Raw genomic sequence first — 10,635 nt, 5'->3', positions numbered from 1 at the left:
ATAAATGCTCTATACATTCGTCTTAATGGATGCACTAAAGTAGGTAGTTAGCCTCAGAAGAAGGAATCACATTTTCTTTCTTGTACTAAGATGGTTGGAATGTACCATGGAAGTCAGGACAAGGTGACTTAGACATCTGTTCTGAGCCATGTGTAGCATGCTTGCATTGCTAGCCCCTCTTTCTCTCTCTGTCCCTCTCTCCCAATCTCTCTCTCCGTTAATCCTCCAGTGAAACTCAACTGTAAAAGGCTGAAGTACCAACCTGTGCTTGTCACAAATTTGAATTCTGGAGACAAGAAACCTAGAAGGCAAGACAGCATAGCAGACTTATTTTGCTGCCGCTTTAAAAATGTGGCTTCAAATTACTCAGATTTCAATATCTTCTTTTTCTCTTCAGTTGGTAATTACCATTAGGATTCTATTAACAACGAAATTTTAGCCAATTATGCTACTGAGTGCTGTGTTTCAAAAACAAACAATTACAGATGGCAATCTACTTCACAAATCTTTTATAAAAATGATATAATTCGTTAAGCTGGTTTGCTGGTCAGACAAAAAATTAAAGCAAAGGAGTTTGGGGCTTGTTTCTTATTTAGCACTGGTCAGTTGCACACAAGAAAACTGGCAGGAGACACTGCAGTACTTTCCATTTCGTGAAGGTTGCCAAGTAGAGTCAGTTTATTTCCAGAATGACTGAAAACGTTCTTCTAATTTTCAGCAGATATGGTTTTGCTGAAAAGTTTTTGGCCTTTAATTGGGGTCTTTCATCCAAATATCTTCCCTTTTTTCTTGTTTCTTTTTAGAGATTATGGTCTTTTTTATATAAATGTGATAAAAATATAGGTTTCTACCATAGATCAGCATACACCAAGTCACTTGATTCAATAAAGGATCTGACTCAGCAGGAAGACTAAAAATGTGACACACTTGTCATCTGGAAGGCCCACTGAAAACATCATCATCCACATCTCTACAAGTTTTCTTCTAGAAGCTCATTGTTCCTTTCAATCCAAAATTGTTCTTCGAAAGATTCATAAAGGGAGAATGAATGAAACAAACTGAATGAGGGAGAAGCATGTAGTAGGCTTGGAACATCTGGGCCATGTAGGGCCATATTTAAACAGTATCTTGTTGGAAGTTGTGTTTGTATGCACATGTGTGCCAGTGGGTGTGCAAATACTTCAATTTCATGTATTTATCAATTCACAGCCATAAAGTAGAGTGGACCTCAAGGAGAATACCAGTCATCGTTTACCCAAATGTAGCCAAATAGAACTATCCTTGAGGTAACATAATTTTCTATGGTATTGTTTTAACAAATCAGTTACTGACAGATGGGACGTTTAAAATTTTAACAGTAATTTTCTTTAACTAAACAAATTTAACAACTACTTATGTATCACGCTACACATTGAATCTAATAATTTCGGCGATCACAGATAATTTAATCAACTCTCCTTGAGCAATGAGCATCATATTCTCTGTGTTGTGACATTTATGTGAGAATGGATGCTTCCAACCACTTGTTCTGTGTCACGTGAAGGTTCCATTTCAGATGGAGGTTTCCAGTAACAGTGTAATAAAATCTTAAATGAATACCAGAAGCATTATTTGTTTTTAAAAAGTCAAACTGAAGTTTGTGGAGGAAAAGTCAGTCAGCGTTTAATGGATGGAACAGAGAGTGGAGACATCTGACAGAACAGTAGGAAACTTTGTACTGTTTTGAATGCCTCACCACTCCTCACACCATCTGTCATGCATTTCTCATGAAATAAACAGTTTTCAGAAATGTTTTGTCCAGGAAAAAGACATTTTACATTTTATTGATTTATTTATTCTACGTGGACTTAAAGTAATGACGTTTAAGAAAATCGCTTGTGAAGGAGATACTTTTTTGCTAATAGCTAGTAGTTCTTTTAGTTATGGAGGCTATGAGATGTGGATACATATTATAATAGATGGATCAAATGGGAAATGTAGGGGGGCGGCCTGAGAAGAAAGGCAGTGCTGCCAGGAGCAAACGCTGAATTTCCTGCCGGTTTTATTTCCCCAAATCAAGAGTTTCTCAGAAAGGTCTGGCTCATAGAAGGGACTGGGGAAAGGGAGAGGAAAGATGACTCTTCTCCACGGGGGGTCTCTCCTTCATAAAATTCTTGAACTGTTGCCACAATCTGGCCATATTTTTCTGCCAGAGGAAACATGACAGTCTCCTCATTATTTACAATTTTCATACTATGTCTCGGTTGATTATCCAAGTCTCTTCCTACCACTCCATATGTGAAATTGCATTTTCTTAAATAGTTACTATTTCCTTAGTAGTTCAGGGGCATTTTCCACAACTGTTCCATGACTGTGACCCTTAACTTGACTTTGACCATGGCTTGTGAGAATGTTTTTAACATCACCTCTCTAGGACTTTTTCTACTTAATAATCTTCAGCTTCAGTTTTTCTCCTTTTGTTTCTTCGACTCTACAAATGCCTTTTATTTTTATTTTTTTTGTCATATCGAGGAGACGAGTGTTGTGATAGGAGACTCTGAACACAGTCTCAGCTTCGATGTAGCTGTATGTTCTTGGACCAGTTACTTAACCTCCTGCTTCTTCGATCCTAAAAGGGTCATGGTGACGCGTACTCCTCGGGGCTGTGGTGAAGGTTGAATGAGATAATGTATTTAGAGCATCTGGTTCATATCAGGAAATAGATGTTTATTCCCTCCCCACACTTATTTCCTCTGTTTCTTTAATCGTTATTCCCATTACTGTATCCGTCTTCATCCACTGGCGTCTCCCGCTCCCCTGTGTTCCCGGCACTGCCTTTGTCCTTCTCATGGATGGATGACAAGACAGAGGCGCTGTGCGCTGAAACCGTGCTCTCCCCCATCTATTATGCTATGTTCAAAACAATTTTAAGGCTCCAAAATTCATACTTCATAGAGCAATAAAAAGTAGCAGGAATTCTAAAACTACCAGAACGTTGACTTTCACTAACGCTTTTCAAATTTATCTTTCAATCTCCATATTTCTGAGGTCCAGACATATGTTGTTGCTTTCTTTCTCCCACCCCCTATCTCTCTTTGTAACTTCATTATTCCTTTGTTTTCTATTAGCATTTTCCCCCTCCTTTTGCACTATCCTTTAATTGGGTATCCACCTGAGATTAACAGTGATTTCTTCTGGGTTAAAACTAGTGGCCTTGCATCTCTAAATTTAGTTGCCCTGTACTGACCTTAATGCTAATTACTGGCTTTAATGCTAATTACTGGCCTTGCTGTTTAATCTTTTCTTCTGTGGTAGCACCTATTTCCTCACATCTCTCATCCAGTTCCTCATTCTCACACGTGGCATAGCTTCAAATTATAGTACCCACCTTATCTAAAACATCTTTTATAGCCACTTTTTCTTTTCCCTTTTTCCAGGCACTAAAAAAATCTGACACTCCACCTGTTTTCCATTTTATTTGCTATGATGATTGTTAGGGATCTCCAGAGAAACAGAACCAACAGGATAGATAGATAGATGATAGATAGATAGATGATTGATAGGTAGATGTTAGATGGGCAAATAGATAGAGAGAGAGAGAGAGATCGAAGAGGAGATTTATTATAGGAATTGGCTTATGTGACTATGGAGGCTGACAAGTCTCATAATCTGCCATCTGCAGGCAGACTTACTAGGAAGGCTGGGGGTGGAATTCAGTCTGAGTCTGAAAGCCTGAGAACCAGGGAGGCTGTTGCTGTGAGTCCTGGAGTGTGAAGGCCCCAGAGCCAGAAGCTCCAATATCCAAGGGCAGGAAAAGATGGGTGTCCCTGCTCAAGAGGAGAGAAAGAATTCACCCTTCCTTTGCCTTTTTGTCCCATTTGCACCCGTAATGAATTGAATGATGCCCTCCACACTGGTGAGAATGGATCTCTTTACTCAATCCACCAAACCAAATGCTAGTCTCTACCAGAAACACCTCATAGACCCACCCGGAAATGATATTTTACCAGCAATTTGGGCACCCCCTTCACCCAGTCAAGTTGATGCATAAAACTGGCCACCACGAGTCTACCTCTTATCAGCTTGGTACCCATATGCATCTCCTTCAACTTAATTTTCAAGTAAGGACAGTAACAGGATCATAATTCCACCTACATGATACAGCTATACAGTGCACGACAGAAAACACACTCAGAATGCCATGCTTTGAGTGTCTGTGTACTCCCAAAATTCTTACGTTGAAATCCTAATCCCTAAAGGTGATGGTGTCGGTAGATGGGGACCTTGGGAGGTGATTAGGTAGTGAGAGTGAAGCCCTCATGATTGGGATACTGCTCTTACAGAAGAGATCCCACAGAGCTCCCTAGCCCCTCCACTGTGGGAAGATGAAAGAAGACTGGGACCTGGAAGAGGACCTCACCCTATCATGCTGGTCTTGGACCTCCAGCCTCAAGAACTGTGAGTACATTTCTGCTGCTTATAAGCTACTGCCTCTGTGGTGGTTTGGTATAGCAGCCTGAATGGATTAAGACAGACATCTTCCTCTTGCAAGCTCCCATAAATCCTTCCAATCTTTCCCCTCCCTCTTTTACCTTAAACAATAACTATAAATGTTAAAACACCATTTTAATTGTCCCTACATGGTTCAGAAACTTGCCATGCTTCTCAATTGTCTGTTTCTTAAAATTAGTACTGAAACCAAGTTTCAAGGCATCTCACCCACTCGAGTCCTGAAATCGGCTTATTCTTTATTATTCTCTATAAGTATTTCTTTGTAAGTTTTCCACATAGGCATCTAGGTATGTAGAAAAGAATCCTGCAATGAATGTATTACTTTGGATTCTCCCGGGCCAATGTTAACCGGTGGTAAAATGTGGAGGAGCTGGTGTGCAGAAACCATCGTGGAGAAAGTGGAGAAAACAAATGATTTGTCTGTGGTTCTGTGTACTAATTAATTAATATTGAGACACCATCATACCTGCCTATATATGAGCTGACTAACTTTTCTGAGACAGAGAACTGTTCGGGGCTATTTAAAACTATTAGGGCTGTTAATAGTTAGGGCTATTAACTATTACTTCATATAAGCAAGATGAATAAATCTTATTGGCCAAATAATAACTGAGCTTTCTAGCTTTGTCTTTTAACAGCACCAAAGTCAAGTCTTCCAAGAAAACAACTGCTTTCACAAGTACCATCTCATGGTCTCCATGCTCTGTGCTGTATTTATTATGAGGACTGGTAACTTAGTACTCACATTACTAATAGAGGCAAATATTGATACTTGTGCTGACATTTCAGTTGGTTTGGCCTGATCCCCACAGTTTCTGCAGTGGGGCAGGGCTAACTGGCCTTTTCAACCAGCATGTTCCAAACAAAACGTACACTTTATCCTTATTAGGCCTAGACCATGCTTACCATGGTTCTTCCTATGCTGATGTTCTCAGTGACTCTGTGAAGGAAGACTTCCATCACCAGCAGATATAAACTAAAATAAAAGTAACACAGAGTATTCCAAAATATAAATAGTAATTTATTTATTGGCCATTTTTGATGCTTTTCCTCCATCATCTGGCCCACTGAGGAAGTCCGATGTGTTAATTCCTTGTCTTTCAGAGGCTGGATGACACCTTTAAGAAACCATGTAACACAGATTCACTGTTCAGTGGAATCATGCAAATCTAGGAGCCCAGCTGGAGCGCAGTCCACATATTAAAGAGATGCTGTGGCCAAAAAAGAGTTCCACACTCCTCACCCTACTCCCATCCAACTTATTACTTTGTCCACTACCTGCCAACACCTGTCTCCACCTTGCCCCTTCTTAGTGTACTTGCATCTCCGCTTCTTGCCTTTCACTTCCTCTACAGGATCATGATATATCTCTTGCCTTCCAGTTTGACAAATGACAGCAAGATTATTTGATTTCTCGAACTGGACAGGACCTTTTCTCGTAAGTGTTATTCTGGGCCCTGTTACCTCCCTGGTTCTGGCTCCAGAGGATCAAGGTTGGCTGTTATCTTGAATGCTTCTGAGCCCTGTGGAAATGCAGGCAGTGAGATACTTGAGTTTTTGTCAATGTCACTATTCTACAATTGAAAGCATGCAATTGTTGAACCCACCCTACTTCACAGGAGAGATATTCTCTTCCAGGTTTTTGGCTGCAATTGAAAAAGTTTATGATCTTCTAGACTCTGTCATGTCTTCTTTCTGTAACTGTTTTGTAATGCTACCTTTATGATTCCAAAGTAAAAGCCAAGAATAATGTAACCTATATACACAAAGTTTCCAAAAAAATTAAAAAGAATATACAAACTTATATAAAAGAGAAATAGGAGAAAAATAATTCATAATAGATTAGCATGGATTTCATTATGTAAATGTGTAGGAATGAGCATTCTAGAAGACATAACACTGTAGTGAGATGGTTGTACCTATGTACGAAACCTACTTGTGACAACTATAAAGGCAGATGGTTAGAGGTGTGTTTTATTTGGAGACTCAAATAGCATACATAAGTGGTGCTACTGTCAGAATGTGATCAAAAACAGTGGTAAAGTCCAAACAAAACAAAATACGATCTTCCCCCTGGGAAATGTAGCGTTGTTATATAAAATAGAATTAGCTTCTAGACTCAGGTAATATAAATAGGTTTTTAACTTATATGAATACCTTGTGGAACAATGACATGTTTTGTAGGATTCTAGATAATTTTTTATTGTCTGGACTGTCTCTTGTATTCCAGGACATCTAGCATTCCTGGACCCTGCCTGTAGATCTAGTCAGAGTCAATAGCCTCTTCACTGTGGTGACAACCCCAAATTGTTCCTTCTCCCATTTATAAAATGCCACCAAGAGGGTGGTAGGGCTCCCATTGAGTGGCAGAGTTGGTGGGGGTGTGAATTGACATTTATTACACACCTGCTATGTTGAAGCATCTATGAAGATATCTTACATGTTATTTAACTTCATTTTCAAAATCGACCTTTTGAGGTAGGCAGCCTAGAGAGGTTAAATAACTTACTTAAGGTCACACAGCTAAGAATTAATGAGCTGAGTGGAGCTTGATTCCATTGCTGGTGGCATTCTTGGCTCTCTGTGCAGAAAACTAAGAAATGGTCAATATCACACACACAGCAGGAGAGGCCCTTTCATGGAAATTTCAAGGGGGTTCCCAGCTGAGCCATGCCAGATGCATGAAAGCCCAGCCCAGGCAGAGAATGTCAATCAAGCTATTCACAAGCTCCAGCTGAGTAAGGTCCTGTCCACTGCTATGCAGCAGAGTCTAAATCTTGGCCCAAGACCCAGCCCTGGAACAAGGCTGCTCTCTGTGGGATTTTTCTTTCTTTCTTAAAAAAAAAAAACAACAAACCTACATTGTTTTCCTTCTTATAATGGAAATAATAGATGCTAATTGTAAAATATTCCTACAATGTAGAAATGTATAAAACGGGAAGTAAAAATTCTGTAATACCATTCCTCAAAGATAATTGTTGCTATCCAATTGGTATACATCCTTTGGAATTTTTCTCTGGAGTGTATAAAAACAGTAATTTTAAGTGAGATCACACTATACACAGTGCTTTTAACTTGCTATTTTTATTTAACAATATATTGTGGCTATTAATCCTTGTCAATATACATACAGAAAACAACTCCTCTCCTTTATTTTTAATGGCTGCATAATATAGAATTATTTACTCTCTCTTGCTCTAGGTCCATAAGGAAACTTTGCCTAGGGGAAATAGACCACAAAAAGTAATTTTTAAAACTTTTCTGCCATCACAAACAATGCTCTAATGGACATCATTGAGCATATATAACTTTGCACAAGGGTATAACTACTCCCACAGGATAAATTCCTAGAAATTGAATTGTCAAATTGCCCTCTAAAAGGCTCTACCAATTTACAATTATACCAATGGTATGTGAAAATCTCAATTCTCTACACCCCAGCAAACTCTAGTTGTTAACAATTCTTTTTTTTCTACTGGTTTTGGGAAAATAGTGCATGTTCCTTATTTTAAAAGTACAGTTAAGTGTATGAAAAACTAATAATGCTTGAAATCACACCCTTCAAGGATTTCTTTCGAGATATTTTGCTACGTCTGCAGTGTGTTGATTGGTGCCTCCACAGAGGTATGTCCACCAGGAACCTGTGAATGTAACTCATGTGGAGAAAGGTATCAATAGCAGTACCTGAATTAGTCAGGGTTCCTCAAAGAAACAGAACTAGTAGGATAGATGGGGATACAGATAGAAGGAGACATTATAGGAACTGGCTCATGCAATTATGGAGGCCAAGAAGTCCCACAGTTTGGAAACCCAGAACCAGGAAAGCTGGTGGTATAATTCAGTCAGAGTCCATAGGCCTGAGAACTAGGGAGTCAGTGATGTAACTCCCAGTCTGAGGCCAAAAGCCTGAGAACTTGGGTCTGTTGATGTAAGTCCCAGAGTCTGAAGGCTGGAGAACCAAGAGCTCCAATGTCGTAGGGCAGGAGAGGTGAATGTCTCATCTCTCTCTCCCTCTCTCTCACTCTTTTTTTCAATCTGGATCTTTTAATGCACATTTTCTCAGTCTTTACAAGAACCACACAATGTTTACCTCTTACCCTTCCTCTGCCTTTTTGTTCTATTTGAGCCCTCAGTGGATTGGACTCTATTGCACTGGATGACGCCCATCCACACTGGGGAGGGCAGATCTTCTTTCTCAGTCTATTGATTCTCTTCCAGAAACACTCCCACAGACATATCTAGAAATAATGTTTTACCAACTGTCTGGGCATCCCTTAGCCCAGTCAAGCTGACACAAACTATTAACCATCACAGTACTTTGTTCCTTTTTATGGTTATATGAGTACTTCATTCCCTTTTATCATTACATAATGTTTCATTGCATGGATACACCACTTTTGTTTACGCATTCATCTATATTCCAATTGTTTCCACTTTTTGGTTATTATGAATAATGCTGCTATAAACATACATGTACAAGTTGTTGTATAGACATATGTTTTCAATTCATTTGGATATATAACCAAGAGTGGAATTGCTGGGTGGTATGATTATTCTATGTTTAAGTTTTTGAGGCACTGCCAAACTGTTTTCCACAGTGGCTGCACCATTTTACCTTCCCACTAGCAATGTATGAGGATTCCAATTTCTCCACACCCTCACTAACACTTGTCATTTTCTTTCTTTGTTTAAATTATACTTAGCCTAGTGGATATGAAGTGGCATCTCATTGTGGTTTTGATTTGTATTTCCTTAATGACTAATGTTTTGAGCACATAATCACTTTTAATGCTTCAGAATAGTCCATTGTATGTATGTACCCTGGTTTATTTCCTAATTTATTTAAGCTGTTTCCTACTGATAGGCAAGCAGAATTTTCCAAAATCTTTTCGCCACTATAAGCAATTTTGCAGTATATCTATTCGCTTTGCTCAATAAATACAGTTCTTTATAGTGTAAAGTCCTGGGATTAAGATTGCTAGTGAAAATGATGCTCATTTTACTTTTTTTTTTTTTTTCTTTTGCGGTACGCGGGCCTCTCACTGTTGTGGCCTCTTCCGTTGCGGAGCACAGGCTCCGGACGCGCAGGCTCAGCGGCCATGGCTCACGGGCCCAGCTGCTCCGCGGCATGTGGGATCTTCCCGGACCGGGGCACGAACCCGTGTCCCCTGCATCGGCAGGCGGACTCTCAACCACTGCGCCACCAGGGAAGCCCTCATTTTACATTTTAACACGTATTAACAAACAGTGCTCCTGAATAGTTCTGCTTATTTTCTGGCGGTGCCTGTTCTTCCACATGCTGGTTAACAATGTTGCAACTAAGCCACTGAGCCTTGGTGCACAAGAAATGTCATATTCCCTTATTTACTTAAAAAAAACAGAACAAAACAAAACTTAAATTAGACTCGGTGATCTGTCCTGTTGACGTGGGAAAAGGGATTAAATTACAGCCATAATTGGGGATCTCCTCCAAACCTGTCCCCCACCCCAAGCCACAAGGTCTTGCAAAATCTGGGGATTCTTAAAACTATTCCAGTGCAGCAGAGAGATCCCCAAAGCCTTCTGTCCACCGGGCTGCAACAGCCATGCTTATTCTCCAGGGCCTCACTGCCCCTTGGCATCTGATAACTCTGCCGTTTCCACGCCATACTTTGGGAACTTTAAAAAGCTGTAAACCTAGAGCTGGTTTCCAGACTCCGAAGGGGACTCAGGTCCTGCTGCCCTCATGACCCTTTGAACCCCAACTTTCTCTTTCCCTGTAAATCACCCTCTGTTTTCTTCCATCTCTCTCTCCATCTCTCTTTCCACTTTCTCCCCACCTCTCTATGAAACCAGACAATTTGGTCAATAAGTTCAGTTGTGTACAAATGACAGGCAAAGCCAGGAAGATTTTGTCTGGCAAATCTGGAAAAATCCATGAGATAAGAAAATAGAAAGGCTGGAATGGGGGTAGAACATGCTTACAGGAAGAACAAACACAAATTAATCACTCTGTCCTGCTTCATCATGTCTAGCTTTTTCATCTCTGTTAATCTGATATACAAAAATTGCTTTTCTTTTCTTTGCTCATTCTTCTCTTGAGGTGTTTGTTGTCTTCCACATTGATTAGAAATCTTTTTAATCTTTGTCACCCTAATAGGTATT

The sequence above is a fragment of the Delphinapterus leucas genome, chromosome 12 (genome assembly GCF_059928025.1).
Source record: "Delphinapterus leucas isolate spDelLeu-1000000601 "Yukka" chromosome 12, BTC_Dleu_Yukka2, whole genome shotgun sequence".
Lineage (NCBI taxonomy): Eukaryota > Metazoa > Chordata > Mammalia > Artiodactyla > Monodontidae > Delphinapterus > Delphinapterus leucas.
The sequence above is the reverse complement of the archived record's forward strand: the minus strand, read 5'-3'. Positions refer to the sequence as shown.